The sequence below is a fragment of the Ptychodera flava genome, chromosome 8 (assembly GCF_041260155.1).
Source record: "Ptychodera flava strain L36383 chromosome 8, AS_Pfla_20210202, whole genome shotgun sequence".
Classification (NCBI taxonomy): Eukaryota; Metazoa; Hemichordata; class Enteropneusta; family Ptychoderidae; genus Ptychodera; species Ptychodera flava.
This window is the reverse complement of record NC_091935.1, coordinates 44,535,531-44,551,281: the sequence shown is the minus strand read 5'-3', so window position 1 is coordinate 44,551,281 and position 15,751 is coordinate 44,535,531.

The following is a 15,751-nucleotide window of genomic DNA, read 5'->3' as shown; positions in this document are numbered from 1 at the left end:
ATCCTGAAAACTTGAATCAGGTCTCCTCTTATTCTTCTATCCTCCAAAGTTGTCAATTTCAATTCTTTTAGCCTCTCTTCATAGCTAAGATGGCAAATTTCCATTATTAATTTTGTTGCTCTTCTCTGAACCTTTTCAACTTGTGATATCCTTAATATAATGTGGGTTCGAAAACTCTACTGCATATTCAATGTGGGATCTAACCAGTGACTTGTATAACTGCATAATATTAAATTTTGTTTTGTACTTTATATTCCTTTTGATAAAACCAAGAGCTCTGTTAGCCTTCCTTACTGCTTCTGCACAATGTTTACTTGTCTTCATAGAATAATGGATTAGTACACCCAAGTCTTTTTCTTCCTCAATAGAGTAAGAGCTATGTTATCCATGGTATAATTATTGTTACGTGCAGAGAAAACGAACAAAAGGGTGAACTCAGCAGTTAACGTTTAAACAAAATTTATTACGAAAATAAAACTAATTGCTAAGTCAGGGATAGAGTACAAGCTTTAAAAGTGTACAGACTACTTATCTCAGCTGGGACGGCAAAGCTCCAGTCTCAGAGTTGTAACAGTCAGTCGGACGAATGAACAGTCCTTTGGCTTGCAGGCTTGAAGCTGCACAAAGTCCACAGTATAAATCCAGCGTTGGCAGTGAAGGTCTTGAAAAGTCTTGAGAATGACTACTGCTGGAGTTTAGTAACACACAAGAGACACGATCCCCAAAAGTCTGACTGGAAGCTGAGCACGTCCCTTTTATAAAGGCATATAAGAACAATCTAGAACTTTTATTGACATGCTAATTACTGTTCTAAAATTATCTCCCTTACACAACTAATCAACTTTCCAGAACATTCCAAACATGACTAATTGAATTCAAGGTTGTTAGGTCATCAAGGGCAGTGACCTTGAGAATGTTCTAGACTAATTGAACTCAGGTCATGATGAGTGTGGGGGGAAATGACCTACATAACACACCCCCTCTTCAAAAAAAGAAAATTTTTCAAAGAAAAATCTTTCTTTTGCAATTTTGTAATCTTGAAAAAGATTTAAGTACTCAATTTTTTTTTTTTTTTTTTTTACTCTAAAGTAAAACTTCTTGAAAGTGAACAACAATAAACTCTAAATACGAGAGAGACAGTCTGCAATTAAATTGTCTCTGCCTTTGATATGTCTAATATCAAGATTAAACTCCTGTAACATTAAACTCCATCTTAGCAATCTCTGATTTTTGCCTTTAAATTTCTGCAGAAATACAAGAGGGTTGTGATCAATATAAACCACTATTGGCTGATTTGAAGAAGTAACATAAACTTCAAAATGCTGTAAAGCTAATATCAAAGATAAACACTCTTTTTCAATTGTAGAGTAGTTTCTCTGGGATTTGTTAAATTTGCGTGAAAAATAGCAAACAGGATGATCTACACCATGACTATCCTCTTGCAATAAAACAGCACCAGCAGCCATATCACTAGCATCCACAGCTAATTTGAATGGCAAAGTGAAATCTGGTGCAGACAACACTGGGGCACTTTGCAGTATGGCTTTAAGTGTATCAAATGCCTGTTGGCATTGCTCTGACCAAACAAAACTTTACTTTCTTTTTAAGTAAGTTAGTCAAAGGCTCAGTAATTGTGGAGAAATTTGGACAGAATTTTCTGTAGTAACCAGCCATACCGAGAAAGCGCATCAGTTGTTCGTTTGCAGTTTGGTATGGGAAAACTTGAAATGGCACTGATTTTGGCATCAACAGGGTTTACCTCACCCTGTCCTACAGTATGTCCAAGGTAAGTTACCCTTGCCCAACCAAACTCAGATTTGGCAAGGTTGACAGTCAACATTGCTTTGCTCAGTCTCTCAAAGAACTTCCGCATGAGCTTGATGTGTTCCTCCCAGGTGTCACTATACAGGACGACGTCATCAACGTAAGCTTCACATCCGTCTAGCCCGGATATGACGTCGTTGATCATCCGTTGGAATGTTGCCGGAGAGTTCTTCATTCCGAATGGCATTACCTTGTACTGGAACAATCCGTCTGGTGTAACAAAGGCGGATATTTCACAAGCACGATCCGTCAGAGGGACTTGCCAAAATCCCTTCAGTAGGTCAAATTTCGTCACATACTTGGCTTTTCCCACTCGGTCGATGCAGTCATCAATCCTCGGGATTGGGAAAGTGTCTGTCTTTGTTAAAGTGTTGACCTTCCTAAAGTCCGTGCACATACGATAACTGTGATCTGATTTGGGAACAAGTATGCACGGCAAACTCCAGTTACTTTACTGGGTTCAATAAAGTCATTGTCCAGCAGGTATTTGACTTCTTCCTGGAGATATTTTGCTTTTGTTGGATTCAGTCTGTATGGATGTTGTTTTACAGGCTTACTGTCCCTAACATCAACGTCGTGATAGATGACGTTTGTCCTCGTTGGAACATCTTGAAACAGGTGTTTATATTCGTGCAGCAGTTCTTTCACCTGTTGTTGTTGTTCTGGCTGGAGGTGTGCCAACTTTGTAGACTCCAGCTTCTCCAGGATTTCTGAGTTCTGAAGCTTGACCGAGCCCAGCTTTGAGTTTAGAGTATTTTCACTCAAGTCAGTTTCAGTATCACTATCTTCATAATGGCCTGAACTGACGGTACTGACAGGCTGAGTTATAGTAGGATTATCCCTATCCAAATATGGCTTAAGTATATTTATGTGACATAGCTGTTTTTGTTTTCGCCTGTCAGGTGTTATTATGATGTAATTTAAATCACTCAATTTCTTATCAATTAGATATGGCCCAAAGTAACGAGCATGGAGTGGTTTGCCAGGAATTGGAAGTAGAACAAGAACCTTTTGACCTGGTTCAAACTTCCGTTTTGAGGTGCTTTTATCATATTTGGTTTTCATTGACTGCTGAGATGACTCAAGATTTTCTCTGGCTAATTCACATGCTTTAGAGAGTTTTGTACGAAAATCTGACACATATTGCAAAATATTCAGACAATCATCATCGTCTGATAGGAATTTCTCTTTAAAGAGCTTAAGTGGGCCACGGACTGTATGTCCAAATACAAGCTCAAATGGGCTAAAACCAAGAGACTCTTGAATTGACTCTCTAACAGCAAAGAGCAAAAAATGAATTCCTTCATCCCACTGCTTCTCTGTGTCAAAACAGTAGGTCCTAATCATGTTTTTCAAAGTTTGATGAAATCGCTCAAGAGCACCCTGACTTTCTGGGTGATAGGCGGATGACCTATACTGTTTAATGCCAAGCTGATCCATTACTTGTTGAAAAATACCAGACATAAAGTTGGAGCCTCGATCGGACTGGACACATTTAGGGAGGCCAAATAAAGTGAAAAATTTGACTAAAGCTCTCACTATAGTCTTTGTCTTTATGTTTCTCAGTGGTATGGCTTCTGGGAACCGAGTAGATGTACACATAATTGTCAACATGTACTCATTCCCTGATCTTGTTTTTGGTAGGGGCCCAACACAGTCTATTAGTATCCTACTAAATGGTTCTTGAAATGCAGGAATTGGCTGTAAAGGGGCCTTTGGAATGGTCTGATTTGGTTTTCCTACCATTTGACATGTGTGACAAGTTTTACAGAAATGTGCTACATCCTGCCTGAGATTAGGCCAATAAAAGTGACTGAGAATTTTATTATAAGTTTTCCTTACTCCCAAATGACCAGCCCAGGGGGTTTCATGGGCCAGGCGCAATATTTCAGCACGATAGGGCTTTGGAACCACAATTTGATGTTTTATAGCCCAATCGTCATCAACCAAGACATCTGGAGGTCTCCATTTACGCATGAGAATACCAGATTTTGTATAATAGGAAACAGAGCTATCTGAAGTTTTACCTTCATCATCTACCCTGTCAAACAAAGACAAAATATCTGGGTCTTTGTGTTGTTCTGCAATGAGATTTGATCTAGAAAATGTCTGACTTTGGTCAGCAGAAGTTTTACTGGAAGTTTCAAATCCACGAGGGATAACGGAATGATCCGTGTCAAACACCTGACTGAGAAAGGTGTCATTTAAGTCAACATCTGTGACATTATTTTTGAGAGTATTTTGATTCTCAGAAGTTTTCTTGGACATGGCTCGAGTAATAGCACAAGAAGGAAATAAATCAGGTATCTCTTGTTCAATTGGCTCCGGATCCTGATCTAAACTAGGATTATCAGTCACAAGTGGATTAGTAATGACCTTGTCCCCAGCAAGGTCGTTTCCAAGAAGAAGGTGAATCCCTTCAAAAGGCAAAAAAGGCCTAATACCTAAAGCCACAGGTCCAGAAACAAAGTCCGAAGACAAATAGACATTATGGAGAGGAACAGGAATGTAGTCATTGCAATCTACCCCCTTAATAAGAACTTTAGAACCTGAAAATGACTTTTCAGAAAACGGCAGGGTATCTGCCAACAAAAGAGACTGGGAAACCCCGGTATCTCTTAGAATTTTGACAGGGGTAGCGGAAGAAAAATCACTGGAAAGTGATATAAAACCATCATGAATAAATTGTTCAAAAATACCCATAATGCTATCTTGAGAAGAATTGACCTTGACCTCATTAATTGGGGATAAGAGGGCTTTAACCTAAGAAAATTTGTTACACACATTATTAGATTCTAATTGAGATAATGAAGAAATAAAGCCGGTGGACTTAGATCCACTTTGACCACTTTGACCTTCACGTTTTCTTTTCAGTTTGAAACAATCTGACACTAAATGGCCATCTTTCTTTCAATAATTACAAGAAAGTGTACCAATTTTTTTCCAGAAGGAGATTGAGACTTGGGATCTGATGATGTGGGAGTGTTACTTGAATTCTATGAACTGCCGGCATTGTCATTTGATTTTCTACTGTCCTTTGAAAATTCTTGGACGAAAAGGAGGAGTTAAATTTACCTGCATTGTTTCTGTAGGAAAAGGACTGGATGGTTTGCTGAGAAATGAAGATTTGTGAGTCAATGAATAATCATCGGCCAAACGTGCAGCAACCTCTAATGTATCTGCCTTTTGTTCATTGATAAACGTCTTGATGTCACTCCGGATGCACCTTTTAAATTCCTCATCAAAACAAGCTGTCGTAATTTTTCATAACTTTACCCACAATGCCATGTGCTTCAAGTTTGGCTATCAGCCTGGTATGTGAAACCTTGTCAAATGCCTTGCTAAAGTCCAAGTAGGCAATATCAATTGGATCCCCTTCATCCATGATTTTGGTAACATAATCGAAAAACGCAAAACACCTTCCAAATTAATTCAGCAATATTCCAAAACATTTTAAAAATTATTCATTATGTTTTCAATTAGCAGCATGATGAATATTATTATTTTATATACATATAATGTCATTAATAATACACTATCTCCCAATACTAAATATTGTTTACTTAGCCCCTCCTATCTTTTTGAAAATCATTTGTTTGATCATGTGATTTTGAAAAATCACATGATTAACAGTGAGATTGACAAAAACTCCTCAGAACAATCACGTGATTCAATAATAAATCACATGATTTTTTCCCGACATTTTTTAATCATATGCATATACGCTTTATTAATCATTATGATTTCTTGGCATTCATTCTGATTAATCACATGATTTTTTTCAAAAAACACAAAGCCTCTCTTAAAGTGTGTGTAAAATTTTGTTTTTGGCTTCATGTTGAACAGTGACTTCAAAATCTTTTATAGACCATGATAGCTCAAGTATCGAGTTTACAGAAGTCACTACTTACGTTTCCTTGCCAGAATTCAAGTTTTCGTGGTTAAAATAATGTTTTCAATCAAGTCAAACATACATACAGTCTCATACACACAAAAACAATAAGGTGATATACTGATTGGTTCTAATTTTAACATTTTATTAAGTTCACTAAAAACCATGCAAAAATGACAAAAATATCGTCAAAACAGCCATTCTGCTTGTATTGACAGCAAGTCCACATTCATTTTAAAGCCTTATTTCACACTAGAGGATCAGAAACTGTCACTTTTGAGTATTTTTATAAACTGTCATCACTTTCAATATGTCCTTCTAGAAGGGGTGAACTTTTGACAGATGTGGCTGAAACCTACAAAACTAATTCCTCAGAGCTTAGAATCAAGCAAAAGCCATTTTCTGCTACTTTGCATGGTATTCAAAAGGTCATGATTTTTCTTTTTCATTTTAGTGAAGTTTCTTTTATATTTTTAAATATTTGTAATCATCTGATTCTATCTTGCTAGTTTGCAACACACAATTTTACCAGAGGAAGGGGCTTATACTGAAGCAACCATAAGTTTTCTGTCTCACAATCTGCAGGGATTGTGAACACCACTCAAATTTGTAATCACGTTCAAAGCATCAATAGTTACACCTAAAGAAATTGTGAGAGACAAAAATATACTGACAAGACTTGATAGAGTATTCTATCAATCTCACCAACTGCATTGTCACACAAACAATCACATTACTACTGACAGTTATATAGACAAACATTTACAAAAGAAGCAAAACTCAGCGACCATTTCTGAGCCTACCTTAAACAGTACCGTACTTTACAGCACTTTGTAAAATCAAAGTGATAACACAATCGTAAGTGAGTTAAGGCAGGGGTCCAGCAGGGGTCCAGACCGCATTTCGAGCTGAATTTCATTTCTCAAAAATTACTGGTCATATTTTGATGAAATTTGGTACACATACGTAGTTTTGATAGCTCTTTCAGTTTATGTCACTTAAATTTGCATAAAAGATGTAACGTGATTTTTATATTGACATTTTCGCTCCAAAATCGCGTATATTATTTAACGGCATATTCCAACTTGTAAACCACATTTAAACTATGTTTTTTCGGCATATGATAATAGAATGGTTCAGTACAATCGATCAACATCCTTTACAAAGAGAAATTCCTGAGTTAATCGCCTCAAATTTGCACCAAATACGTACGATTTGTAGGAAAAGTCAATTCTTGGTTGAGCTTCGGTGATTTTTGGACACCGTGGTGCGAAGCACCAAAGGTGTCCTATGTCGCCACAATGTCTGTGTGTGTGTCCGTCTGTCCGTCCGTCCGTCTGTCCGTCCGTCTGTCCATCCGTGCGTAGACAGATTTTGTTCCACTCATAACTTAAGAACCCTTAGGTCCAATGTCATGCAATTTGGTATTTGGTATTATCATGATGAGACTTAGATCTGATTAGATTTTGGTGGGTGTGCTTATTAATTAATTGCTCATTTGCATATTTTATGACTTTTTTCGTTCACGCAGATATCTCAGAGACGCCTGGAGCGATTTCGTTCAAACTTGGTAAAAGGATAGTACTCTACCTCATACAGATGCACGTTGATTTGTTTCACAATGCGATCAAATTTGGCCGTGTTAGAGGACTTTTTAGTTTTCACCTCCATAGACTCCCATGTATAAGGCAGTCCATGGACTCCCATGTTTAAGGCAGTCCATAGACTCCCATGTATAAGGCAGTCCATAGACTCCCATGTATAAGGCAGTCCATAGACTCCCATGTATAAGGCAGTCCATAGACTCCCATGTATAAGGCAGTCCATAGACTCCCATGTAAGGCAGTCCATAGATTCCCATGTATAAGGCCAAGAAAAATAAAAATTTAGTTTCTCATCGTATTCATATTGCAAAAAGGATGCAGTGACACAGTTTTTAGTCCCCACAGATAAAGTGCAGGGGGCTCATAGATTGGGTCATGTCAGTCCGTTAGTCCATCCATGTGAGTCCATCCGTTCACACAGATATCTCAGACGCTTTGACAAAATGTCACGTGACCTTTGACCTCAAATATACATATTTGTCCATAACTCAGTAACCACAAGTGCTACACTCTTCATATTTGGTATGATGGGACACCTTATGACGCCACATATATGACCTCATTAATTATGCACATATCTAATTTTGAGCGAGCCAATAGAGCTAGAGGTCTGATTTTTGGTATATAGGGATAACTTAGCAATACAATTATTTTGACAAAATGTCACGTGACCTCGGTGACCTTTGACCTCAAATATACATATTTGTCCAAAAATCAGTAACCACAAGTGCTACACCCTTCATATTTGGTATGATGGGACACCTTATGACGCCACATATTGTTCCTCATTAATTATGCACATATCTTATTTTGAGCGAGCCAATAGAGCTAGAGGTCTGATTTTTGGTATGTAGGGATAACTTAGCAATACAATTATTTTGACAAAATGTCACGTGACCTCAGTGACCTTTGACCTCAAATATACATATTTGTCCATAACTCAGGAACCACAAGTGCTACACCCTTCATATTTGGTACGATGGGACACCTTATGACGCCACATATTGTACCTCATTAATTATGTGCATATCTAATTTTGAGCAAGCCAATAGAGGTAAATGTATGATTTTTAGCTACTATAGACTATAGTCTATAGAAGCTATTGGGATGGGTATCCGTCCGGCGTCCGGCGTCAGTCTGTATGTATGTATGTATGTATGTATGTATGTATGTATGTATGTATGTCCGTTTGTGAGGCGTCCGTCCACTCAAATATCTTGAGAACCGCAGTACTTACTGATTTGATATTTGTTGTGTAGATGAAAAATACGATTTTGAGAAACTATTTTTTTTAATTTTTTGATATTGTTGAAAATAGGCAAATTAATGCAAAAAAGGTGTTTTTGGTAAAAAATCTTCTTCTTCATAACCGCTGGTCAGACAGCTTTGTTATTTGGTATACAGGTCCCTAGGGGTAACCCAACTTAGACTTGTTCAAATTGTGATGAATATGCAAATCTGTATTTTAAGGAATTTTTTTGTCATTTTTGGTCAAAATTTGACTTACATTGTATGTAATTCTTGTACTGTATAAACCTCCTATCAATTCACCCAGAAAAAAATGATTAATATGATTTTAAATAATTGAATTAATTAGGAAATCATCAAAGCCAAAATAATTTTAGTGTAGAATTATCAGAAAGTTCAACTTTTTTTGACAGTTCATAGTGAAATGCTTACCATCTTGGAGGATTAAAACATGTAAAGGCAACTTTCCTGAATCCCAACTTTGACATATTCTGAACCGTCATTTATTGTGCCCTGTATGTTATCTAAAAGAAATTGCTCAAAATAGTCAATAGAGATAGAGATAGAGATAGAGAAAGTTCTAATTTCCATTTATGGTTGACTTGGTAAGGATAAAATAAAATTACTTTTTGAGGAAAAAAATAGAGTGGTCAATTAAAAGAGTGGTCAAAGTGATAGGGTTTTTATGGTAAAGCTGGGCTGTATAAAGATTCCTCATGTGCTATTTATAGCAATTATGCAATCTGTGTAAACAGTGCAATGAAAGTGTAACATGATTCCTTATAATGCTTTTGATGACCTTGAACTTCTTAAGTTTCAAACCTTTGTCTCTTCAGTGTGCTTTCTCTGAGTATGTACAGTCTCAACTTATTAAACAGAACTCACAATGTTAATCAAAGATATCCACCTTCTTCATCAATACATGTGTCACAAAGGTTATCCTCTACATAACTCAACAGAGCTCTGTCAACTGTTGAGTTGCTTGTTCTTTCAAAACCGCTGGTCAGACAGCTTTAATATTTAGTTCACTTGTCCGTAGGATGACCTTAGTGAGATAATTTCATACAGTAAGGAAATACTTAATTTTGTATCCATGTCTATAGTAGCTTCAGGGACTTTGGCCCTATGTTTGGTATATAGGGACAGACTATAGGATAGAAATTTTTTGACAAAATGTCATGTGACCTCGATAACCTTTTACCTAAAATACACGATTATGTCAATAAATAAGTAACCACAAGTGCTATGTCCTTTATATTTAGTAGGATGGGAGACCTTATGACAACACATGCTTTACCTCGTTAATTATGCCCATATATAATTGTGGGCAAGCCAATAGAGCTAGAGGTCTGAATTTTGGCATATATGGATTAATTAGCAATACAATGGGTTTTTTTTTTATGTCACGTGACCTTGATGACCTTTGACCTTGAATATGCATATATATGCATAACTCAGTAACCACAAGTTCTTTACGCTTCAATTTTGATAGGATAGTAGACCTTAAGATGTCACATCTTGTACCTCATTTATTATGCACATATGTATTTCTTGGCAGGCCAATACAGCTAGAGGTCTGATCTTTTTTCCCGATTTAGAACCATAACTTAGACATGCCTCTTGTTTCAAAATGGGAACAATGACATAGACCTATGTGTCCATAGATCTAAACATATACACTCCAGTGATACTTCTTAATGACCTCATTTCCCTCCCCCATCAAGACTAATACTCCTATTACAAGTGGGGACTATGTCATTGTCAATGACTTGTCACTTCTAGAATATACAGAATATTATCTCACATAGTGAGTGTCTGAATATTATTCTGAATTGTATTCCAAAGCACATTCTGAAAGGACTCTTCTGGAATATAATATTATCTCACATAGTGAGTGTCTGAATGTTATTCTGAATTGTATTCCTAAGCACATTCTGAAAGTAACTCTTCTGAAAATTTCACATTCTTTGCCACTACACCATCTCCCTAATACATACTGATGACCCACGGTGTCGACTCAAGTCTCACTTTGATTTAAAGAAACGCTACCAAATCATACATGTTTAAGGTATTGTTGTCAAGATATTTTAAGCCTTAGTTTGGGGATAGCAAACGTTCAGGAAAAATTGCGATCTACAAGTTGGAATTTTCGAAAGAAATCTGGTCGCTTTGTGCGCGATCGCGATCGGGCCATCTCGCAAGCAATCCAAAAGGTCATGACCCCGTCGCCAGTTACTGAAACAATTTGCAATTTTAATTGGCTGCACACATCATCCCTCTTGTCTTGTTTGTGCTTTTATGTGTTTTCTGTCTGTATCGGGTAAGGTTGTTAGTGAGAAAATTAACAAATTGGTTGTTATAGCCATGGTGAGACGTGGAAGTATGTCTCAGACCACCGTGACCTTTTGACCCCCGTTCTTAGTGGCTTATATAAACATGGAGGTACCAAATGTATCTCCATGACATAAGCACATCTCTTCCTTAATTTTATATTGTATCTATGTTGTTGATCTCTGCATTCTTCTTGCAGGGAAGCAAGAATACTCATGTTTGGATCGTTTTGTGTCCGACTCTGTTCATTAACCCTTGTCACCTCGTTCCTCATGCCATGGACTTTGGCCTCAGGATGGCTGATGTATGGATTTCGTTTGTACGCGATGATCGGCCTATTATGTGTTCGAAGTTCCACACAGTGCTTATGGGCTATCTTTTGTTGTGAACACTAGTGTGTCCTTTGTCACTTCGTTGGCTCGATGATGTTCCAGTTAGGAACTTTGTTTGTGATATGATTTTAGAGATTTCTGTTATCTCATGTGTGGGCAGTGTTGTTTTATTAATATTCATGACCGTAATGCATATTCATGATAACGTTTGACGCCCATGCCTTAACCTACTTGCGATCCCTGGATACTAAAGTCAAATTTTTGACGAAAAATTGTCCCAAAATACAAAATTGTAGATTTTTTCGTTATTTCAATATATCACATAGAGATGACCCCTATCAGTGTTTCATCCAGGATGGTGTTAACAGGGGGGATTTCCCCTTTACCAGAAAATTTAGGGGGATTTCACCAGTTCATGTGTTCTACTTGTATCTCTAAGGTGTGAATGGCACCATTTCATGGGGGCCTGGTCCCCACTTGACAAATTACTAGGGGGTGCGTCACCAGAGGGGGATTCCCCCGTCCTCGTCTCTAGATGAAACACTGCCCAATTACATATCAAAGCTAGCAGACAACTTGTTTTTGGAAAAGAATTGTTTGACTGAAAATGTGAAAAATTACCCCAAAAATACAAAATTGCAGATTTTATCATAATTTCAATCTATCACATTATGATAACCCTACAAATCTATATGCTAATATCAAAACTATGAGACAAGTTGTTTTGAAGAAGATCGAGGCTTGGAAAGTAAAAAGATGACAGAAGGCAAACACAGGACAAAGGATGCCGCCACACATCCACCTATTGTCCACTGACAGCAGAGCTAAAAACGGGCCGTAGAGGGTTACAGAATCACTTAGGAACTGGCAAAACATGACCTGTATCCTGATGTACCTGTCAAATATTAATGTGGAAAAGAGACATATTTGAAACTAATACATTGTAGCTGTCCATTATTTTGTGCCTCGTAGAAGATTGGGTGGCCACCAATACTTTTTGAATGTGATCCACTTCTGCACAAATGAAGACAATCCTCAACGTCATATTTATTCTTTGAAAGCACTACGTCTGTTTTTGCTACAATGTATTTTACTTAAGTGGGAAAATTGTCTGCTCTTCCTTCCTTAAAATCTCTGAATGTATTGTCTAAAATGTACTGTAGACCATCTGCCAGCTTCTTCTCAATTCTGCCTAGGTAGCACATGTCAATAAATGCCGTTACTACCCAGTCACCATGGCAGAAAGGTTCATTTTGTAAAATATTTTTCTCATTATCCTGTTGAGAAAATAGAAAATTGTTTTATGTTAGCTAATCAGTTTTCCATGAAATATATGAGTTTTTCTTAGATATTTTGTGATTCCTTTGGATATCTGTCAGCACAGTACTTTGACATGGATATTCATTAAGGACAGTATGCTGTGGAAAGCAAAACTTATCTTGTAAATATGATATTCTTGTATTTACTGCAGTAGATACATAATTTATATTTAATTTCTTGCGTATGCAAGAAATACATCTAAGTCTAGACGAATTAACCAGAGTGTCAGCATGTCACTGCAGGTGCACTTTGCCTAAGTATGAACATTAGACCATAACTTAACTGTCTAAACAAGCATTTTGTTTGACCAAAGCTGGCAAATATTCCAAAAAATATAAGTGTGCAAGTCTGATAGTTATAATTTTGACAAATCTGAATTGGGTCATACAAACACACCTGCATGCAAAAGCAATCAAACAAGGAGATTCTGAGAACATTGATGATACTTGGACTTTATCGACCAAAAAAGCAAAAATTGCCCAGAAATGTTTTTTTTTCTGATATTTTCTCTATTTTCACAAAACTTATACAGATAATTCCAAATGGACCCTCACACCACATTTCAGTGCAATCTGATGAGCAGTTTAAAAGAAGATATTTTATTAACAATGGAATTTTGCCAAAACAGTTCAAATATGTATTAGTCCAGCATGATTTGAACCAACCTTATAGAAGCATGAATACCAAGTTTCAAAGCAATCAGAAAAAAGTTCAAGAGAAAAAGATTTTGTGACTTAGAACAGGCAAAATTGCCAGAAATATAATAGTATGACAATGTCACTGACATTTGAACAAACCTGTAATAAGGTCACAACACCTAGTGACCAGCATACAAACTTTCAAACTGACTGGAAACGCAATTTCAGAGAAAAGCTTTGAATGAAAACAAATGACAAACGACCGGCATCAGAAAAGATGAAAATGAACGACCACCTATTTTATTAGGTAAGCCCAGTGTCGCTGACAGTGGAGCTAACAAATACAGCAACAGCTGCAGACAATGAAATCCCATTTATCAAGCCATAATTCATAAGACATCATGGACTTACTAGGAAGATAGCAAATGTAGCTGAGTAAATCTTACTTTTGAATCACAGCCATAGAGTGGTGTGGTAACAAAAGTAAAGGGAAATGACTGTATTGCCTGCCATTTTAGTCACAGAGACTTTTAGAGCTATGCTAGGGTAGGGGCTAACACATGGATTATACCGGTACAACATTCTTCACTATCTTCAGAAAGCTGGGAAGGGTTTGATACACAAGCAAAGTCTCATGGTTCTCACCTCTGTCTTTCCCCTGTCTGTTTCATTTGTAATGTCCATTCAGGTGAGACAGCATATTCCTGATAACTGTCCTCTGTACATTCTGAGTTGTAGTTTTCTCCCTGAACAAATGAAATTATGCAAATACCATACATGTAGTAACCATATGTTATTTCACCGTAACTGTAATTTCTAATTTCTACATGTATTACAAGTTCTTTTAACACTATGCTAATATCTACCTTTGTTATAGTTGTAGTTTTTGTAGAAAAATTAACAAAGGGTCAGTCAGTAGAATGCCACTATTGAAATAAAACTACATATAACACCTTTTCAAGATGCTATGCTGCAAGAGCAATCAAATGTAGACATTCCAAAGGGCCTAACCAAAACCAAACAAAAATTCAGACATACATTTTCTGTGGTTTACATGTATGTTGCTGGACATCAATAGCAGTTGAAATCGAGCAAACCCTGATACTTCTAAGCTAATTTATTCAAAGCGCATACCACTGAAATGCTCTGTAGCAGCAGGTATGTAAGGGTGCCGGAAATCGACAAGTGCGGGGCCAAAGTGAGGGCCAGCACAATCAAAGTGCGAGCGAATGTGAGGGCTTGAAGTGAGGGCTCTCACAATCGAAGTGCGAGCAAATGTGAGGGCTTGAAGTGAGGGCTCTCACAATCAAAGTGAGAGCGTATTTGAGGGTTGAGACTTGCGAAAATCAGTACTAAATTCACCTTGATCGAATGAAGACTTGTGATCAAAGTCACTGCTAAAAGCGCGATACGATCTCCACTTGAGTGTAAACGGCGCAGCCCTGTGTATGAGCATGCATGGAGCTACAGCATCGATCGAAGCTTCACGATATGAGCGAACCGCTAATAAGTACGTGACGTCGACGTCCCTGACGGAAAAAACTGTCAAACACCGTAAAAATATGAATGAGGCATTTTGTAATCTTTACATCGTTGAGTTTCTTTAAGAATATAATGTCTGGCTGATTTTTAAAATCGGCGACTGACTGATCGAGCAGGATCGCACATTCAAAGTGCTTGTCAAAGTGAAATCAAACGCTATATGTGCGACAGGCAGAAATATTAAAACATCAGTCATCGCCATGATTAGGTTATACACTGTCAGGACTGAAAAATACTTTCTTGTAAAGCTTTAAACTTGAGATAAGCCCATCGGGGGATTATCGTTATTGAAATTAATGCCATGACAATAATGACACACGCGACTGATCACGTCGTTCAAAATCTCAAGTGTCTCTCGACACTCATGAAGGCGCGACTTTGCACTATTTTAAAATAACGGGTATTTATAATCTAGTATCGAAGTTTGACATATCGACAATTTTGGGACTATAGAATCGATACTAGAATCGAATGAACTGCGGTTGTCCCATGGGAAGCCGCGTCTGTGTAACCGCCGATGTTCACCGGCGTTTTTAGGGACTGTAATATCGATACTACACGATACCAGAATAAATTGCTTGGAGCCATGGCACGCCCGGTCTGTTAAATCGACGATATTTACCCGATATTTATCGGCGATTTGGGGATTCTAATATCGATATTAGACGATACTTGAATGACTTGCCCTGTGCCTCGGCACGCCGGATCTGTGAAATCTCCGATATTTACCCTATATTTTTCGGCGATTTGGGGACTCTAATATTGTCGGGAATGGAAATCCGACAGAAATAATGCAAAACAGATAATATATTTCCTGTTTATTATCCAGGGTTCTGTACACATACTAATGACGATTTCACAGCGTCAGTTTATGTATTAGTTTATTTGTTAGTTAAATGAAGCCATAACATGCAAATCTGACCTTTCCGTTGTTTTTTATTTTATGTCGACTTTAACATTACTGGTCGTAGACCCTCGAGAAAAACTGTGATCTTCATCGTACCAGAACATTCACCATGA